This window comes from Notamacropus eugenii, chromosome 5, assembly GCF_028372415.1.
Source record: "Notamacropus eugenii isolate mMacEug1 chromosome 5, mMacEug1.pri_v2, whole genome shotgun sequence".
In the NCBI taxonomy this organism is placed as follows: domain Eukaryota; kingdom Metazoa; phylum Chordata; class Mammalia; order Diprotodontia; family Macropodidae; genus Notamacropus; species Notamacropus eugenii.
The window spans coordinates 254635723-254657868 of record NC_092876.1 but is presented as its reverse complement, the minus strand read 5'-3'; the positions used below and the strand labels follow the sequence as shown (position 1 = coordinate 254657868).

Here is a 22146-nt window from a genome sequence, read left to right as displayed (position 1 = left end):
ACAGGGCTTGGGGCAGCCCTCTAGAAAGTCCATGCCATCTTGGCTCTGCCCTGCTTTATTAGTACCATTTTACTTTTTTTCATTTATATGTAAAGACAATTATTAACATTCAATTTTTTACAAAATTTTCAATTCCAAACTTTTCTCTCTCCCTCTGATCCCCTCATCTTAAAACAGTAAACAATTAGTTATAGGGTATATATATGTGCAATTATCTAAAACATATTTCCATATTAGTCATGTTGTGAAAGAAGTGACAGAACAAAAGGATAAAGGAGAGTGAAAATAGTATGCTTCAATCAGCATTCAGTCCTTCAGTTCCTTCTTTGGACATAGTTAGCATTTTCCATCATGAGTCCTTTGGAATTTTCTTGGATCATTGTATTGCTGAGAAGAGCTGAGTCATTCATTCTTGAATATTACACAATGTTTCTGTTACTGTGTATAACTCTCCTAGTTCTGCTCATTTCACTTTATATCAGTTCGTTTAAGCCTTTCCAGATTTCTCTGAAATCTGCTTGCTCATCATTTCTTATTGCACAATAATATTCATATACTCCAACTTGTTTACCTATTCCCCAGTTGAGGAATATCCCCTCAAGTTTCAATTCTTTGCTGCCCCAAAAAGAGTTGCTAAAAGTATTTTTCTTTATATAGATCCTTTCCCCTTTTTTCATGATCTCTTTGGGATACAGACACAGTAGTGGTTTTGCTGGAAATGTGCATTTCTCTGATTAAAAGTCATTCAGAGAATTTCTTCAAAAGACTTTAGATAGCTTTGATTTCTTTATCTGAAAAATTCATATTCATATCCCTTGATCATTTATCAGTTGAGGAATGACTTGTATTCTTACTGATTTGATTCTGTTCTCTATATATTTGAGAAATGATGCCTTTATCAGAGTATTTTCTTTGAGGCAATTGGGGTTAAGTGACTTGCTTAGGGTCACACAACTAAGAAATATCTGAGGCTAGATTTGAACTCAAGTACTTCTTACTCCAGGGCCAATACTCTATCCAATGTGCTACCCAGCTGCTTTTTTTTAAAAAAAGGACCAGAGCCAAGATGGCAGAGTAGAAAGAGGTACCTACTCTAGCTCTTCCCCCACAGCACATAAAATACCTGTAAAAATGACTCTAAAGAAATTCTAGGGCAAGGAAAGCCACAAAGCAATGGAACAAAGGAAATTTCCAGCCCAGGGCAGCCTGGAGGGCCATCAGGAAAGGTCTATCACATGAGAAGTAGAGCAGATCACAACCTATGGAGCCCAGTCCAGCTTTGGCTGCCTGACACCCACAGGAACAGGACTGGATCAGGCCTTGGGAGCTGAATCCCCAGCAGCAGCTGTGGTTCCCAGAACCCTCAGCCCATAAATGCCAAAGAGAGCTTCAAAGGTCAGTGAGAAAGGTTTTTCACCTGGGTGAGAAGGGAGCAGCACCCTCACCTAACCCTGGCCCCAGGTGGTGTCAGCAGCAGCAGCTCCATTTTGGGAACCTTTTGCCTCAAGACCTTGGGGGCATTGAGCTGCTGATCTGTGTCTCAGCCCCGAGTGGCAGCTTTGGGGTAAGGAAGAGTGCTGTCATGGTGGAGCTGGTGGGTGCTCTGGAAAGGGAATTCTACTCACAGATCCTGGGCAGATAAGCTTCGGTAGCTCCCAGACCAGAGCATAGTCCAGGAGAGGAGTAAACTCCTCCCCCATGATTGTGCCACCTTGGAGGAAGTGAGAACTTACAGGTCCCCACAGTTTACCCCCTTCTTGACAAAAGACTCAAAAGTCAATTAACTAGCTGGGAATATGCCCCAAAAAGAGACAAAAAAAGACTATAGAAGGTTGCTTTCTTGTTGAACAGGTATTTTCTTCCATCCTTTCACATGAGGAAGAACAATGCTTACCATCAGAGGAAGACATAAAAGTCAAGGCTTCTACATCTCAGACCTCCAAAATAAATATGCAAGATCTCAGGCCATGGAAGAGCTCAAAAAGAATTTTGAAAATCAAGTAAGAGAGGTCAATGAAAAATTAGGAAGAGAAATGAGAGCCATGCAAGAAAATCATGAAAAGCAAGTCAACAGCTTGCTAAAGGAGACCCCAGAAATGCTGAAGAAAAGAACATTTTTAAAAATAGACTAACACAAATGGCAAAAGAGGCCCAAAAAGTCAATGAGGAGAAGAATGCTTTAAAAAGCAGAATTAGCCAAATGGAAAAGGAGGTTCAAAAGCTCACTGAAGAAAATAGTTCTTTAAAAATTAGAATGGAGTAGATGAAAGCTAATGACTTTATGAGAAATGAAGAAATTATAAAACAAAACCAAAAGAATGAAAAAATAGAAGACAATGTGAAATATCTCATTGGAAAAACAACTGACCTGGAAAATAGATCCAGGAGAGACAATTTAAAAATTATGGTACTACCTGAAAGATGTGATCAAAAAAAGAGCCTAGACATCATCTTTCATGAAATTATCAAGGAAAACTGCCAGAAAAAAACAGAAGGTAAAATAAACATTGAAAGAATTCACTGATCACCCACTGTAAGAGATCTGAAAAGAAAAACTCCTAGGAATATTGTAGCCAAATTTCAGATTTCCCACATCAAGGAGAAAATATTGCAAGCAGCCAGAAAGAAACAATTTGAGTATGGTGGAAATCCAATCAAGATAACACAAGATCTAGCAGCTTTTACTTTAAGGGATTGGAAAGTCTAGAGTATGATATGCCAGAGGTCAAAAGAGCCAAGATTAAAACCAGGAATCACCTACTCCTGACACCTGAGTATAATACTTCAGGGGGACAAATGGTCGTTCAATCAAATAGAGGACTTTCAATTATTCTTGATGAAAGACCAAAGCTGAATAGAAAATTTGACTTTCAAACACAAGAATCAAGAGAAGCATGAAAAAATAAGCAGGAAAGAGAAATCATATAGGACTTACTAAAGCTGAACTATTTACATTCCTTCATGGAAAGATAATATTTGTAACTCTTGAAACTTTTCTCAGTATTTGGGTAGTTGGAGGGGTTATACATACATAGATACATACATACATACATATGTATTATAGATATATATACACATACACACACACACACACATATATATATATATACATATATATATATATATATATATATATATATATATATGTATATATATATATACAGAGGGACAGAGAGACAAAGACAGAAAGAGAGAGAGAGACAGAGAGAGAGAAACAGAAGGCACAGGGTGAGTTGAATAGGAAGGGATGATATATAAAAAAGTAAAATTAATGTATGAGAGAGAAATATATTGGGAGGACAAAGGGAGAAATAGAATGGAGCAAATTATCCCTCATAAAAGAGGCAAGAAAAAGCTTTTTCAATGGAGGAGAAAAGGGAGGAGGTGAGAGGGAAAAAGTGAAGCTTACTTTCATCACATTTGTCTTAAGGAGGGAATAACATCCTCACTCAATTTGGTATGAAAATCTATCTTATACTATAGGAAAGTAGGAGAGAAGGGGATAAGTAGGGTGGGGGGATGATAGAAGGGAGGGCAAAAGGGAGGAGGGAGTAATAAGAAGTAATCACTTTAGGGGAGGGACAAGGTCTAAAAAGAGAATAAAATAAATAGGGGGCAGGATAGGATGGTGGGAAATATAATTAGTCTTATACAACATGAGTATTATGGAAGCCTTTAGCAAAACCACACATATATAGCCTTTTTGAATTGCCTGCCTTCTCAGTGGGGATGGGTGGGGAAGGAGGAAGGGAGAGAAGTTGGAACTCAAAGTTTTAAAAAGGAATGTTAAAAATTGTTTTTGCATGTAACTGGGAAAAAAATACTGGTAATGGGGTATAGAAATCTATCTTGCCCTACAAGAAAAGAGAGAGGATGGGGATAATGGAAGGGAGAGGTGTGATAGAAGGGAAAGCAGATTGGGGGAAGGGGTAATCAGAATACACAGTGTTTTGAAGTGGGGAGGGGAGAGATGGTGAGAAAATTTGGAACTCAAAATTTTGTGGAAATGAATGTTGAAAACTAAAAATAAATTTTTAGAAAGTGCCAGTGCCAGGGGCATAGTATTCATTTATTTACTTACTTTATTTGATTAGTCCAGTCCAACTTTTCAAGATCTCATTTTGGAAATTCTTGTCAGAGATACTGGAGTTATTTGCCATTTCCTTTTCTAGCTTATTTTACAGAATAGGAAACTGAAGCAAACATGGTTAAGGGACTTGTCCAGGGTCATACAATGAGTAAGTGTTTGAGATCAGATTTGAACTCTGATATTCCTTACTCCAAGCTCGGCACTCTATCCACTGCACCACTTAGCTGTCCTGATATAGCACATACCCAATCAAGGGCTCTTATGTTTCCCTCATCCAGGTTCTAGGAATAACCTAAAATTGGAGTAAGGGCCTTCTCTAGGATTGTAGCTTCTAAGCCCCCACTGGATTAGTTTCTCCATTATTATGTTGATATTAAATAGCTAGACTTATTTCATTTTTAGAAAAGATAAGTAGAACAGAATTTCCACAGATAGGTCTATGATACATTCTTATATAAATATATAAAGTTCAAGGAAAAGTTATACTCTACTTGCAGCAAAAGGGATAATTTATAGCTTGTTTGTACTTTTGCTAAAACTCTCAAGATGTTCCTCTTAAGTATGGGATAGCTGTTTGCCTGGCTCCTTGTACTGAAGAAAGTATTGAAGTTCCTGATGCAGATAAAGCTGCCAAACTATGCTGTCCTGGAGGCACTGTTATGATTCCCAAGAAAAATCCAAATCCTACAATATTCAAAATTTTATGTCTTCTGGTCAGGAGGGTAGGGAAGAGAAAGACTCTTCACTTCATTACTCTCCCCTCCTATCCCCTAACCATAACACCTCCTGTAAACAGTTGCCTCTAAAGTCAACAGTTTAATGGAATTACTTTGTCCTATAAACTGCCAGATCTTTAAATGCTGAATTCTGAATTAGTTTGCTATTTTGCAGGAGACCCACTAAATATAACAAGATATCTGTTAATTTAATGCCTTTGAGTGACTGATTGATTCAGTAGAGATGTGTAAGCCTTGTTCACATCTAGTTCATACCTCATTGATATTTGCCACAGATGTGGTCTTACCTGATGAAAGTATCAGGACTTAATGTTAGTTACTACAATGGGAGTCATGTGATTATACTGCACTTTTACCTGATGTGGTGAAACCTGCGATATAAATGAATCCATATAATCCAGCCACTTGGGTTTAAATCCAGCCTCTGTGGGTTTAAAGTTATGGACAATAGTGGGCATTTTATCAGAGGCCTTTCCTCGATTTTTTAGTTTCTAGTGCCTTCCTCTCCCAGATTATCTTGCATCCATCCTGTATGTGCTTTTAAGTGCCTAGTTTTTTTTGGCTGTTATTTCCCCTATTGGAATGTGAGTTTCTTGAGAGCAGGGACCATGTTTTTGCTTATCAGCACTTAATGCAGTGCAGGAATATTGTAAGTGCCTATTAAATTCTATTGATTTGCCTATTACTTCATTCATATTCCTTCTTTAAAAAAATGTCTTCAAGAAAAGAATAACAAGGGGTGATGCCAAAATGGTGGAGTGAAGGCAGGGACTTCCTTGAGCTCTCCCCTGAACCCTTATAAATACATGTAATACATGTTTCTAAACAAATTTTAGAGCAGCAGAAATCACAAAATGACAGAGTAAAACAAATTTTTAGCCCAAGACAACCTGGAGGGTTAATAGGAAAGGTCTATTGTATCACACTGAGAGAGGAGCACAATTCAGTGTGGGCCATGCCTACAAAGACCAGGACCCTGCAATACCCTGAGTAGACCTCAGGGGACTGAATCACTGGTGGCTGTGGTGATTTCCAACCTTCTCAACCTGCAAACACTAAAGATAACATAGAAGACCAGTCAGAAAAGGCTGTCTGCACTTGAATAAGAGAGAAGGGTACTCCAGCCCTAGCCCCAGTCACAGGGCAGTGGTAGTGGTAGGGGTAGTGGTAGTGGCAGCAGTGGTGGCAGACTGGATTTCTTGACCCACAGACAGTGGGGGGATTAAGTGACTAATCAGAGGGGGATTGCAGAGGTCTCTCTACTGGCACTGAGGCAAGATTCTCTTACTTGCTTTTGTCTTGGTCACAGTCCTGGGTGGTGATCCTGGGGTAAGAAGGATCATTGGCAAGGCAGATATCTTGGTGGTGGTAGACAGGGAATCCTACTCACAATTCCAAGGAAGAAAAGAGTGTTTGTGGTCACTCACAGACCAGATCACAGACAATAAGAGGAGTAAACACCTCTCCCTTGATCATAAAAACTTGGAAGAACTGAAAATTTATAGATCCATAGAACTATCTCTGAACACAAAAACCCTAAAGTTTGGGAAACTGCACATTCTACTCTGGAAGAGTGCTACCTTAACAAAGTGCTAAAAAGTCAAGTAATTGGCTGGGAAAATGAGAAAACAGCAGGAAAAACCTCTAATTTTAGAAAGTTACTTTGGTGACAAGGAAGATCAAAACACATTCAGAAGAAGAAAAAGTCAAAGCTCCTACATCCAAAGCCTCTACGAAAAATATGAATTGGTCTCAGGTCATGGAAGAACTCAAAAGAGATTTTTAATATCAAGTAAGAGAAGTAGAGGAAAAAGTGGGTAGAGAAATGAGAATTATTCAAGAATATTATGAAAAATGAGTTAGCAACTTGCTTAAAAGAGACCCAAAAAATGCTGAAGAAAAGAGTACCTTAAAACAATAGATTAACCCAAATGGCAAAAGACGTCCAAAAAAGCCAATGAGGAGAAGAATTCCTTAAAAGGGAGAATAGGCCAAATGGAAAAGGAGGTCTAAAAGCTAATGGAAGAAAAGAATTCCTTCAAAAGTAGCATGGAGCAAATGAAAGTTAGTGACCTTATAAGTAATCAAGAAATTATAAAACAGAACCAAAAGAATGAAAAAAAAAATAGAAGACATTGTGAATTATCTCATTGGAAAAACCACTGATCTGGAAAATAGATCCAGGAGAGATAATTTAAAAATTATGGGACTACCTGAAAGCCATTATCAAAAAAGAGCCCTGATATTATCTTTCAAGAAATTATCAAAGAAAATTGCCCTGATATTCTGGAACCAGGAGGTAAAATAGAAATTGAAAGAATCCACTGATCACCTCTAGAAAGAGATCCTAAAAGAAAAACTCCTAGGAATATTGTAGCCAAATTCCAGAGTTCCCAGGTCAAGGAGAAAATTTTGCAAGCAGCCAGAAAGAAACAATTCAAATATTGTGGAAATATAATCAGGATAACACAAGATCTAGCAGCTTCTACATTAAGGGATTTGAGAACCTAGAATATGATTCCAGAGGTCAGAGGAGCTAGGGTTACATCCAAGAATCACCTCCCCCAGCAAAACTGAGTATAATACTGCAAGGAAAAAATGGTCTTTCAATGAAATAGAGGACTTTCAAGCATTTTTGATGAAAAGACAAGAAATGAATAGAAAACTTGACTTTCAAACTCAAGAATCAAGAGAAGCATGAAAAGGTAAATAGGAAAGAGAAATCATAAGGGACTTAATAAACTTGGACTGTTAGCATTCCTACATAGAGCAATGATATTTGTAACTCATGAGACCTTTCTCAATATTAGGGTAGTTGGAGGGAACACACACACACACACACACACACACACACACACACACACACACACATACACAGAGGGCACAGGGTGAGTTTAAATATAAAGGAGTGATATCAAAAAATAAAATTAAAAGGTTAGGGTTACTAGGAAAAGGAGAAAGGGATAGTCAGAATGGGGATAAATTATCTCCTATGAAAGAGACAAGGAAACACTTTTACAGTGAGAGGAAAAGAGGGGGTGAGAGAGAATGAGTGAACTTTACTCCCATCAGATTTGGCTGAAGGATGGAATAACATACACACTCAATTGGGTATGGAAATCTGTCTTACCCTACAGGAAAGTAGGGAGGAAGGGTATAAGAGAGGGGGAGGGATGATAAAAAAAAGAGTACAAATGAGAGGAGAGGCAATCAGAAGCAACTACTTTTGAGGTGGGATAGGATTAAAGCAGAGAATGGAAAAAATGGGGGGTAGGAAAGGATGGAGCAAAATATAGTTAGTCTTTCACAGCATGACTATTATAGAACTGTTTTGCATGACTACACATGTATAACCTACATCAATCGCTTGCCTTCTCAATGAGGGTGGGTGGAGAGGAAGGAAGGGAGAGAATGTGGAACTCAAAGTTTTAAAAACAAATGTTAAAAATTATTTTTACATGCAACTGGGAAAAAAAAGGTATATCAGTAATGGGGTATAGAAATATATCTAACCCTACAGAAAATAGAAAGGAAGGATATAAGAGCAGGGATGGGGAGGGTGATAGAAGGGAGGGAAGATTGGGGAAAGAGGTAATCAGAATGCCTGCTATCTTGGGGTGGAAGGAGGGAAGAGATAGGGAGAAAATTTGAAACTCAAGATCTTGTGGAAGTGGATGTTGAAAACTAAAAATAAATTAATTTAAATTAAAAAAAGAGAAAATGACAACAGTTTATGGAGGGTGGAGTAATGTGTTTTTGTTTCCTTCCCCTTCTCCCACTCTTTGTCTCTAACCCACAACTAAGGAACCTTATTTTGCTATTCTATTCCAGCATTTAACATATTTCTTAAAGTCTAAATTTGGTACTATTCTTAAAAATAAATTTAGAAGGGCAGGTTGGAATCTCTAAAGCCTGCCCTGTAGAATACACCCAAATATGATGTTCAGTTTCATTGGAACAGTCTCACAGAGCAATATTTACTTTGTGCCTTCCTACCTTCTCTTTCCTTTTCAAATATACTAGTTCTTCCCATTGATGTAAAAAATAGGTTGGGGGAGGGGGGAGAAGGAGAATGGAGAGTTTTCCTTTTTCCTGGCTATTATTTAGTAAGTTGTCATTTCATTTCTAATGACTTTGTTTTCTCTTGTGCATGGACAGGATAGGTGGTGCTTCCTGTTTAGATTTTCAACCAATATTCCAAAACCAGGTTATAAAGGTATTGTAAGAAGTTATATTTATTTGACCATCTGCAGGGCTCAGCTCTCCCACAGAAAGGTAATCAAAGCCAATAATAGCCCCCTTATTGCTGGTAGTATGCTATAAAAACCACTTCCCCTGTTTTGAACCACTCTTTCATTTTTTCCTCTTCTTGTGAGCTGAAAGTTTGGCAACATTACCACAAAAAAGAAAATATATTCAATATATTTTAAGAAGCTGGGTACTTTGTCCAGTACTTGATTGAAATGTATTTTTTTTTTTTGCTTTCTTTTACTAAGTAGCTTAGAAATGCTTATTAAGGAAACATTCTTTTAGTGCAATTGCATTTTTTTGGTTCAGTTCTTAGATCGAGCAAATTGGAAATTTAGAAGTCAACGCACAGCCTTGTTATGTTAACTATTTAGCCTGTTTAGAAATGTCAGTAAGTCAGTGAGTGTAAGTTTATGTATACGTACATATATACTTCTTTTGGATTCTGGGATTTCTTAGACCATAGAGGTAGTAAAGTTGCTTTATCTTCAGTGTATAATTTCTATTTTTTTTTTAGGGGGGGCTTGGTAGTTTGAGAAGTCATGAGGATAAGAAGGAATGTTTAATCTTGTATTTTGTTGCTCACATGACCCAGAACCCTGAATTGAACCTAAGTCCAGTGCCATATTTCTTAGTTATTGATATTTTATAGAACTGTTAGTTCCTAATACTGCTTCCTCTCCTATTCCTTATAAAACAAAACAAAATAAAAAGTATTCCTTATAATAAAGAAGTATACTCAAGGTTAAATACCTTGCCCACAACCACACCCGTCTTCCTAATTCCAAGTCCATTGGCCTAACTGCTTCATTAACATTCCCAGAAAGAAGTTGTTAAGAATGGATTAATCTTCAATTTTTCTCTATTGAGCTTTCTTTTTTGGTACTTTGATAGTCCTTATGTTTAAGTAATTTCACCCTCTTTTACTACTTATTTTTTAATTTGTGTAATAAAACCAGCATTTCTATATCATAGGATAATAAAAAGATTATTGCACATAAAATTGAAAATCTATTATGTACATTCCTATTAGAATATATTTGAAGTTATCATGTAATTTTTTTCCTTTATTTTTTCTCCCCTATGCTGCCTAAGAAGTGACTACATTTAGACAGAAATATAAATAATTTATAATAGTCAAAATGACTTATTCCCTCAAAGTTGTTGTTAGAAATAATATTGCTGTTATTGTATACAATATGCTGTATACAGCATCCTCTTGGTTCTACTCATTTTGCTCTTTATCGTTCCACGTAAGTGATCCATGTTTTTCTAAGATCATTGAGCTCATCATTTTTTATAGCACAGAAGTATTCCATCACAAGCATATATTATAATCTCAGAGAATAGATTTAATTCAAAGAGATAAATAGAGTAACTACATTTTGATAATAGGTACCATAAACAAGAAACAATAGCAATACTCTACCTTTATGCACCAAATAGTATAAAGCATCTACATTGTTAAAAGAAAAGTTAAATGAATTTCAGGTGGAGATAGATAGTAGTACTATAGTAGTGGGGGACTTCAATCTTACCCTCTCAGAACTAGATAAAGCTAACCAAAAAATAACAAGCATGAAGTCAAGGAAGTAAAGAGAATTATAGATAAAAGAAATATGATATATATCAAGAGAAAATTGAATGATAATAGAAAAGATTATACCTTTTTGTATTTTACTACATATAAAACGAAATACTTTTGAAAAGTTCCTGATGAAGTCCGAACAGTGTCATGTAGCACTTATAACTGATAAGGGCAGACATTATGGTGTAACGGAAAGAGATCTGTAGTAAGAGTTAAGAGGCTTGTGCTATCCCGACCTGACTCTCAGTTGTATTGCTTTTTCTAAGTCCTGTTACTTAACTAAGCCTGTGTTTTCTTTACATTAAAATGTAAGTGTTGAGCTTAATTGTCAACAAAATCATCCTCTAGACTAGCTCCACTGTGGTGATACTCAGAAAAAGATTGTTTCAATATACAAAGAGGCAGAACTGAGCTAATGTTGTAAACAGTAACAACAATATTGTTTGAAGAATAATTGTCAACGGTCAAGTTATTCTGAATACTACAAATGCTCAAATCTACTATATGGGACCCATGAAGGAAGATGATATCCACTTACAGAGAAAGAAATGGTAACTAGAACTATACATAGTATGGTTTTAAATATATTTATAAATTTGTGTCTATTAGTGGCCTTCTCTAGTGCAATATCGGGAGGAAACAGTTCAAAACTTAAAATAAGAAAATAAATTTTTAAAAATGATGGAAAGAAAGAAAAAAATACACAAAGAGACTACAATTTGATAAGAATGATGGCAGAGTGAATAGAGTGATTGTTGGGCCCAGAGTCAGTAAGATCTGACTTCAAATCCTGGCTTAGACACTTACTAACTATGTGACCCTGAATAAGTGACTTAACTTCTGTTTGCCCTAGTTTATTCAGCTGTAAAATGGGGATAGTAATAACACCTACATCACAAGGTTGTTGTATGGATCAAATGAGATAATATTTTCAAAGTGCCAAAGAAACTTAATAGAGGTTTGCTTCCTTCCTTCCTCTCTCCCTCCCTCTCTATGTCTCTCCTTCTCACCCTCTGTTCCTTCCTTCCACAATAGGTCCTAAATAAATGTTTGTTGAATGGATGAATTCAAGTCATTGATAAAAATTTTCAATGAACGTGAAAAATTTTCAAGTATCACTGGAGTTTATCCCCAGGAGTCTTAAGGAATGATTTTCCCTGGGTCTTGCCATGGAGGTAAGACATGGGGAAGGTAGCCTTTAGAAGAGTAATTGTACTATCCTGCCGCATCTCCCCTATGATCCATAGGGACTCCACGACAAAGCCAGATTTCCCAACTACTTATGGATCTATATTCTAACTTTTTGGAAAAGGTTTATAAATAAAATGCAGATCAACCTAAGCTGGTGTATATACATATGTACATATATACATACACATATATATATATATGTGTGGATATATATATGGATGTAGAGATAGAAACATAGAGATATATTTATGTATTTTTATGTAGACATATACACACATATACATACATACACACACACACATATATATACATATATATGTATGTATATATAATGGGCATATATATAACACAAACCCCACCATGCTTATACCTGAAATTGTTGTTAGCACCTCGGAAGTTATGAAGATAGGTAGGTTTCTTCCCAAACTGTACTGATGCATTGATTCTTTATCTGTATCCAGGATGAGTAATTAGGATTTCAGTAAATTAGTGTCACTTGTATTTCAAACTGGACCATTAGTATGATTCATCTGCATATCCCGGTACTGAGCATAAAACATGGAAAATTTAGTACCTAATCCATTTACCACTCAAAGTTAATTTCATTCTTTATGATGGGTTCTTTTTTCCAGAGAAAAACTTTGCTATTATATTCTCATTATATTTATGTTGCTCTTATTTTTAGTATAAGAGAATTGAAGAAACTGCCTCTTGGGTCTTCCATGTTAATGATGCAAACATGCTGTTCATCAAATTGAATTTCTCTGGAGGTGCCAGAGGAACTGACTGGCACATAGACAAGCTGGTGACACCCTTGAGGACACAGACTGAAAAGAAGTCGCAGTTGGAAACTTTAGCTAAGAGGCATTTGAATATGGGGGAGGGAGGGAATACTGCTCATTGTTAATGAACTGAGTATAACCTAATGGGATATTAAAGAACAAATGCGGGGGAAAATCCACATACATACACAGGGGAAAAGAATCATATAGCATGTTCAATTGACAAAAGAAAAGGTTATTATTTTTCTTATATAATTTCCACTGTCTCACACACACACACAAACAGACTTACTGCAATCAGTAAGTCAACTAGTCTGTCAACAATCATATATATATATATATATATATACATACACACATATACATATACATACATACATATACATGTATAAGTGTGTGTGTATGTATGCATTGTAAGATAGATAAACACACCACACAGGAGGATTGCTAGCACAGGTTCACTCTTGATCTGGTCATGCAGTAAAGACACTAAGAAGGGGTTAATAATCTTACTTTATTTTAGTGTAGTCTTACCAGAAAAAGATTGCTGATAATGGGAGCACAATTCCTACAGCATTCCCTTATTACCCTTCTTGCAGGGGCTGGTGAGAAGGGGGAAGCAACTACCCCTATGTCTTGATGAGGTCAGTAGAGACCAGCACAGTTTGTCCATTCCCCTAAATCCCCTTAGTCCTCAATGGGGACCAGTTGAGGCAAACACAGATTCCCCCAAGCCTTGATGGGGGCTGATCAAGGCATGCACAGCATTCCAGCTTGTGCATTCAACCCCAAGGGTTCCCCACCCCTTGACCAATGCCCACCTGTTTTACAGGGCAACAGACAAAGAAGGCATGTTACCAGCAATAACCTCACAAGTTTGCCTCACCTCATCCCTGTATCTCACTGTCAGCTACGGTGGATGTTACAACAAGCACAAGTGTTTATATTATTTGTAATTATATAATACTGCACAAGCATGATGGAGATGTTTTGAACCATAATAATGAGAACTCATAACTAATACCTAGGAACAAGAGATTGTTATGGCTATGGATCCTGGGAAACTGAACTCTAAAAAAGAATAACTAAAATCCACCTTACTTACATGTACATACCTACACGTAGGTATATACTTAGTTATATGGCTATATAGTTATACAGTTATGTTTATATTTATCACTTACTATATATCAGTCGCTGGGCTAAGTGCTGGAGATTCAAAGAAAGAAGCCAATTATATAGATGTGTCTTTATCTTGATATTCATCAGTATAGATAGAAATATGCCCTTATGCAGATATAGGATTATCTCCCTATTTATCAATATAAACAGAAAGATTTAACATATTTGGACAGCTATTATGCCAATCTACTTTACAAAACTCTCTTTGAGATAATTCTGGTTTTACAAATCTACTTGTAAAAGATAGAATTAAGAGAAAATATTTTCAACTTAGGAGTAGGATAATAAAAGGAAGTAGATCCAGGAATGTTTGAAAAACCTGACCTAGAGCATAGTGGGTGATTTCAACTAGGAAAGTCATATATCTTCCCTTGACCTTGTTCTGTTCAACGTTTATGTCGATTAGTTAGATGAAGGCAGGGATGGCATCTCTCAAATTTTCTAATGACGTAAAGCTGAGAGGGAGATTTAAACAACAGAGCCGTTGTAAAAATTTCCAAGCAAAACAGATTCTCTAAATGGTTGTGTCCAGAAAGAAATTGAACTTTTTGCACCCATAGTCTGGCACCTCTCTGTCAGAATGTAAATATTCTATTTCATCACTGGTTCTTTGGAATCATAGTTTACAGAAATGTTTTGGAAAAAGTACTATATAGATGTTATGAAGCATACATGTACAGATGCTAGGACCGCTCTTGGAACGGTTTTTTTAACTCAGTCTCAGATTTAGCCAATTACCTGACTTCCTGAAAGTTGAGTGGTAAGGATTGGGTAAGGAAGTGCATGTTAATGGTTTAGTTGAAGTCAAGTTTTGACAGTATTGTTAATTTATTTAAATTTCATAAAAATTTAATTTGAGAAGAGATGTCAAAATGAAAGAATGTGTTTTCATCAAAAGGTGCCAAGACTGATAAGAATGTCTAACCAGAAACGTTGATATAGTCACCAGCTCTGGAAATCTTGTCTTTATATCTTGATTTGTAGAAAAGCGGCATCTTAGGGATGCCAGTACTAGCAAAGGACCTCAAAGTTTGAAGAAAAAGTTATCATTTTTATTCAGATTCTCTCAACATATTCTATGTGTCAAGAAAAGAGAACAGATATGTTGCAAAGTGGTTCTTCCCTTTTTAGATTATATAAAAAGAATCGGTAATGATAAAAACAGGGGGTGAAGAGAGCAGTACAGAGTGCTTCATTCTGAATAATGATGAGTATGGAAGAAAAATGCAAATGTATATGAACACATAAGTCTATAGTTGAAGCATTAGATACTGATAATTATATCACCCTCACATTTTTATGCTATCAGAAGAACATTAGATTTGTAGGAAACTTCTTTTGGAAACATTCTATGAAAACATAGGTAACAGTATATGAAAGACACAAGGTAGCAACACAGCTAAGAAACTTAATCTCTTTGAGACGTTGTCCTAGCTATGATACCTTGCTTTCTGAATTTGGATTGTAAAATATTTTCTTACTTCAAAAAATTGTGATCTCACCAGCACAGGTTGTCCATCCACTGTTGTAAACTGCAAATCTTCCAGTTGAAAACTGACAACCAAAATATATTAATGCCTACATCTAAAAACTCATGTACTGTGTGTGGTCCAGTTCGTTGGCTATTTAAAGAATTGGTGAAAGCGTGGGTCAGTAAAGATAGTAAAAGAATGAGGAGAAAATGTTTGGTTTTACTATATCTAGAATAAGTTGATCCAGATTACCTCAGCAAGCACCTAATCTTATACCTTCTTTTTTAGATACATAAAATCTTTGTGAATAGTCTAAAGATATATTATCAAAATATCAGAAAGGAATAGGAACCTCTCTACAAATAATTTTCTAAAGCATATCATATCTTCACAGTCACACACCTGACAAAAATGTAAAGAATACAGATGCGGCTATGTTTCTAGTTTAGTGATGACCAAAAGAACACAACCAAAAATTAAAGAGATCTTAAAAGCTCCCTTTTAACACTCAACATCCCTGTACATATAATTAATGTAAGATTCTTTGATAGATGCAGAGATAACTTTATTCAACAATTTTTCTGATTATCAGTATCAAGATGGAATAAAATGAAAGTTTATGCCTTCACAGATGTTGTCACTGCTATATATGATGTATCAAAAGCATTGTCTACATGGAAACAAGATTCCCTATGGTAGCAACCCTTCTGTTTCACTTTCCTAAACCCACTGAAACCGGCAGATTGGGTCCCTAGAAGGGGCCACATGACTTCTCCCATTAAGGTTCTAGCAACCCTGAGGTATTTCTTTTAATACTGCTGCTTACAATCCTCCATCCAATGTAGTCTTTTCATTATCAAACAACCTTAAGTTGCTTTTGCAAAGGGATGTTTAGTGAGAAGCATGGCAAGGATAGGTACAAAAACACCTCCCAGATCGTGAGGGTCCTCTTTCCCCTTGCATTCACAAGCTTCCTGGGGAGTGTGGGCTAACGTTTAAAGTGCAAAGATTGTCAGTTACATGGTGTACATACAGAGAACACAGAGGGTTCATTCAGTGTATACTTATGACTCCTGGCCCTAGGAGTCCTTTTTTATCTTTGTAGAGTAACTATTAAGTTTACTTCAGGTCATTTTCTCAGATTTGGTGTTGTTGTTTCCTCACTTAACTGGGCTAGCTCTTTGAACAGTGTCTTTTCTGATAGATTAGTCCATTGCTGGGTCAAGCTGATCTTTTGGATGCCACTGTGGCTTCTCACTGGGCTCTGCTACTAGTGGTCATCCTAGATTAATTAAACAAGAGGAAGAAAAACAATATTGAATGCAGCATTGACTTTGGGCAATCATATTAAAAAAATCCAATTAAACACTAAAATGGAGATCCTGAATCAAAAAAGAGTGACAAAGTTGAAAACTTTAAAAATAAAAACAACCTCTACAAATAATAAAAATTTCCCCTACTGGGAAAAAATAATAAAATAGATAATATATTAACTAATTTGAATAAGAGAAGAGGAAAACCAAACCACCAATATGAAAAATGAAAAAAAAAACAAAAACTAAATAGACATTAGGAGGAACTATTTCCCTCAAATTTCTTTATCTATATCTATCTATAGAATTTTAAAAATGAAATCAGCAACTTAAATGAAATAAATATATATTTTATAATGTAAAATACCAAATCAGTAGAGTAGAGGATTCGAATGATTTCAGAATAGAGGAATTGAATAACTTATCAGAAAAAGAAATTGGACAAGTCATAAATGAACTTCCAAAGGGGAAAAAAAAAGAAACTCCATTGGACTTTCAAAGAAAATTAATTCCACTACAACACAAACTATTAGCAAGAACAGCAAAAGAAGGAATCCTATCAAATTCTTTCTATGGCAGAAATAAACAACGATGCATCAACCAGAAGAGTCAAAACAGAAAAAAAGAAAAATAAAAACAAATATCTCTAATGAACATTGATACAAAAATTAAAATAAAATGTTATTAAAAAAACTAAGGGAGTTTATCACAATGATCATGCACTATAACCAGGCTAGAGTTATACCAGGAATGCAAAGTTGTTTAATACTAGGAAAACAATATATTTAATTACTAATATTAAAAAACAAAAATTGTATTATTCATTATTATTATTGCATAGATAGATGTAGAAAAACTTTCAGCAAAATTCAACATCCATTTCTGCTAAAAAAAAGCACTAAAAGTTAGAAATAAGTGAACCTTTCATTTACATGACAATAGCATATATCTATATCAAGAGCTACTCTTATTTGTAATGGAGATAAACTAGAAAGAAGTGAATAAGCATTTATTAAGCACACATTGTGTTCTAGGCACAGTGCCAAGCACTTAACAAATAACTCATTTGATCTTTACAACAACCCTGAAAGAGAAGTTAATAACCCATTAAAAAAAATGAGGCAGACAGGTTAAATGACTTGCTTAGGGTCACCCAGCTAAGTGTCTAAAGTGGGATTTAAACTCAGATCTTCCAGAGTCCAAGGCTAGCACTTAGCTGAATTAGAATCCTTTCTAACCAAATCACAAATGAAATAAGCATATCCATTATGACTACTTCTGTTTAATATAGTATTAGAAATGCTGGTTATACCAATATGACAAAACAAAAAGAAATTGAAGACATAAGCGTAAGTAAGTAAGGAATGAAAAGATAGCTTATTGCAGTTGATATGATAGTGTAATTAACTGTGTAAAAGTCAAATAAAATGAATTAGAACAGTAACTTTAACAGATTTGCAGAATGTAAATCCACAAAAATCATCAGCATTTTCATGAAATACAAATAAACCCAGAAGGAAGATACAGAAAGAGAAATTCCACTTAAAAATAACACAGAATGCATAACATACTTGGGAGTCCACTAAGGTATACCACAAGAATTATTCAGGGCACTAAGACTTTTGGGACTATTTGTATAAATACAACTAATATAAATATTATTTGGAGAAATGAAGTCAGACTTAAATAAGTATGATTAGTAATGGGTATAGTGAATATAATACAAAGAACAGTTCTACCTAAATTAATTTACTTGTTTAAAGCCACATCAGCAAAACTATCCAAGGATTACTTTACATAAGTAGAAACACAATAATTATAATAATATGGAGGAAAAAACATCCAGACTCTCATGGCAAATAATAAAAGTAAGTGGGAACAAAGAGGGCCTAGCTAGTGTCAGATCTTAATCTTTATCATTCAGCAGTGATTATCAAAACAATACGTACTGGTTAAAAAATAGAGAAATTGATTAATGGAATATATTAATTATACTACATATGAAAATAAGTATCTTGTACCCTAGAATTAAATAAACATAAAGATTCCAGTACAGGGAGAAGGACTCCTTATATGACAAAAACTGCTAGAAAAACTGGACAATGGTATAGACTAAATTAACTTTAGACCAACTCTCATACAAAAATAATCTCCAAATCAATATAGCACTTAGATATGAAGAGTCACATCCTAAACAAATTAGAGAAACATGGAAGGAAATACCTATCAGATTTATGATTAGAAGAAAAATTCATAGCCAAACAGGGGATGGAGAGGATTACAGAAGACAAAATGAATATTTTTAGTTACATATAATTTAAAAAAAATCTTCTCCACAAATGAATCCGGTAAAACTAACATTAAAAGAGGAAGAAGTGGAAAAAAATTTGCAGCAAGTTTTTATTATAAATGTCTCATTTCTAAATGCTATTGTGCTTTAAGATATAAGGAAAGAAATGATTTCATTGAGAAACACAAAAACTTGCACTGATAGATGCAGAATGAAGTACACAAAACCAGAAGAACAGTTTATACTATAATATCAATATTACAAAAATGAGTAATTTGAAAACTATTATAAATTGATGAAGAATGAAATGAGCAGAGCAAGAATAATTTAAAAAGTAATAACTGCAGAAATAAAGAACTTTGAAAGATTTAAGAACTAAGACTGTACAATGATCCTCCATGATTACAGAGGACTAAAGATGAAATATACTATTCAACCCCCTGATAGAGACAGAGAGGGGATGAATTTAGGATACAGAATGAGATATGTTAGACACACACACACACACACACACACACACACACACACACACTTTATTTTGTTGTTGTTTAGGTGTGTCCTACTCTTCTTGATCTCTTTTTTTTTTTTTTGGCAAAGACACAGGAGTGCTTTGCTATTTCCTTTTCCACCTCATTGTACAGATGAGGAAAGGCTTGTTAAATGACTTGCCCACGGTCACACAACTAGTAAGTGTCTGATGCCAGGTGTGAACTCAGAAAAATGAGTTTCCCTGATTTGGGACTCAATACTCCATCCACTATACCACCTAGCTGCTTCTACACACATATTTGTATATAGCCAATGAGGGAATTAAAAAAAATTCCCCAAATTTATGAATTTATTTGTTTTCAGTTGTCAACATTCACTTTCATAAGTTTTAATTTTTTTCCTCCTCCCTTGCCTCGACCTTCCCAAGACAGCATGCAATCTTTTATGGGCTTTACACATACATTCCTATTAAATATATTTTCACATTAGACATGTTGCATAGACACATTTTAATGGATGAGGAAACCATAAAAAAAACAAAACATAAAAAAAGAGAAAATATTGTGCTTCATTCTGTGTTCTGACTCCATAGTTCTTTCTCAGGATGTGGATGGCATTTTGCATCGTGAATCCTTTGGAAATATTTTAGGTTCACACTATGGCTGTTCCTGTGTATAATGTTCTCCTGGTTCTGCTCACTTCACTCAGCATCAGTTCATAGAAGTCTTTTCAGGTTTTTCTGAAGTCTGCCTGTTCATCATTTCTTGTAGCACAATAGTATTCCATTACATTCATATACCACAACTTGTTCAGCCATTCCCCAAATGATGGGCATCCCTTGATTTCCAGTTCTTGACCACCACCAAAAGGGTTGCTATAAATATTTTTGTACATGTGGGTACTTTCTTCATTTTTATGATCTCTTTGGATACAGCCCTAGAAATGGTATTGCTGGGCCAAAGGGGACACTCATTTTTTTAAAATAATTTTTTATTGTGTACTTAACATAAACATTTAAAGATACAAATAAGAAACTTGTGTAGTTTGTTAAAAAAAAACCACATCAAATTTAACACCACAAAATTGCCCCTGTCTCCCTCTGAACTGATGCCCTTCCTTTTCTCCCCCATCTCTATCACTAGGCAGTAACTCAACATCCAGCCCCCACTGCCCCAGGAGAAATAGGAACACTCCCTTTTAACATACAAGTATAATCAAGCAAAACAATTCCACACATTGGCCAGTCTGAAATCTTAGATACTTCTGGGGAAAAGCAATATAACAAAATCATTTTGTGGCCCAAAACTTAAAACTCCATAAAATGGAGTTTGCCCACAGGCACTTTACTTTTCTGTGAATTTTGCACCTAACCAGGATCTAACACTTCATTCTGCTAACTACTTTTTCTAGTCAGTATGTCTGCATGGCAAGATCTTTTCTATTCTTACTCATTGGTTTTCCTTTCATTACAAGCCAATGGCTAACAATAAAAATGTTCCATAGAAGCTCAGTGTGCTGGTCTATCATCTCAGTTTCTTTACCCTTTGCTCCTAGGAAAAGGTTGAAATTTAAAAAAAAAAAAATAGGAGAGTCAGATAAGAATTCAAAGATCCAGACATAAAAGCCCCTCCTCCTCAACCATACTGGTCCCTTAAGGCTTTTTCCACTCCACAGCATAGAGGTTTCCTCTCTTCTGGCTGAGAACAGAGATTTGTAGGACAACTTGTCTATGTTTGCATGCACAATGGTTTCATTAATGCCAGCTGGGTCCAGTATCTCTCCCCAAAGACTCACCACAGTGCTATGTCCCCAGGCAACTACATCCCTGGCAGGGAAGACAGTGACCAGAAACAGCTAGTTGTCTATAGCATGGCCTTGCTGAAGCAGCTCCCAAAGTCCAGTGGTCAAATTAAAAACACTGACGTAGACTAGCAGCTGGCAAACTCTCTGAAAGTAGACTTGTGCAAATTCAGTGAAGTGAATGGCATAGCAAATTCCCACTTCCACTTTGCAGTAAGGGGTTTCAAACATGGAGAGACTGTCACCAGCACTCAAAGTTTCTGATTCTTCGAATTGAATCCTTCCAGGAACATCAGTGTCAAACAAGTGAAGCTTTCTGTGCTTTGTCAGGAGAGTTTCATCAGGACCAAATACCATACAGGTAATGTAAAATTTTCCATCATTTTCTTCTGGAATGGAGCCTTCAATGATATGAACTTGGCATTCCTTGGCTAACTCAGAAAGCTTTTCTGTGGATTCACCTGGGATTGTCTCTGCATATTCAGCGAAGCCGTTTGTACCATAGGAAAAATTAAAGCACTCAAGAAGAGTTATAATTTTGGCTCCTTGGTTTGCTACCTTCTTGATCAACTCACTACTTCGAATCAGGTTATTTGACTTCACAGAAGACACACCAAGCTGGAAGAAGGCCAAACGAAATTGAGACGTTGCTTTCGACACAGATTCCATAGAAGAAAAGCCCTGGCACATGGGGAGGAGGCTATGGGGCCCACGGAGAAGGGGATGGGAGGAGGAGGCAAAACACTAAGTAAGCCAGGAACTACCCAGGAGTAGGTATGCACATTTTTGTAGCCTTTTGGGCATGGTTCCAAACTGCTCTCCAGAATGTTTGGATCAGCTCACAACTCTACCAACAATGAATTAGTGTTCCAGCTCTCTCACATCTCTAACATTTATCATTTTCCTGTTTTGTCATGTTAATGAGTCTGATAGATATGATGTGGTACCAATGAGAGGATTTGTT

The 22146-nt window shown here is 35.8% G+C and overlaps 1 pseudogene; it reads right to left on the bottom strand.

Annotated features, from left to right (window-relative positions):
- Positions 1-21033: 21033 nt before the first annotated feature.
- LOC140505976 (omega-amidase NIT2 pseudogene) lies at positions 21034-21884 on the bottom strand (annotated as a pseudogene).
- Positions 21885-22146: the final 262 nt, after the last annotated feature.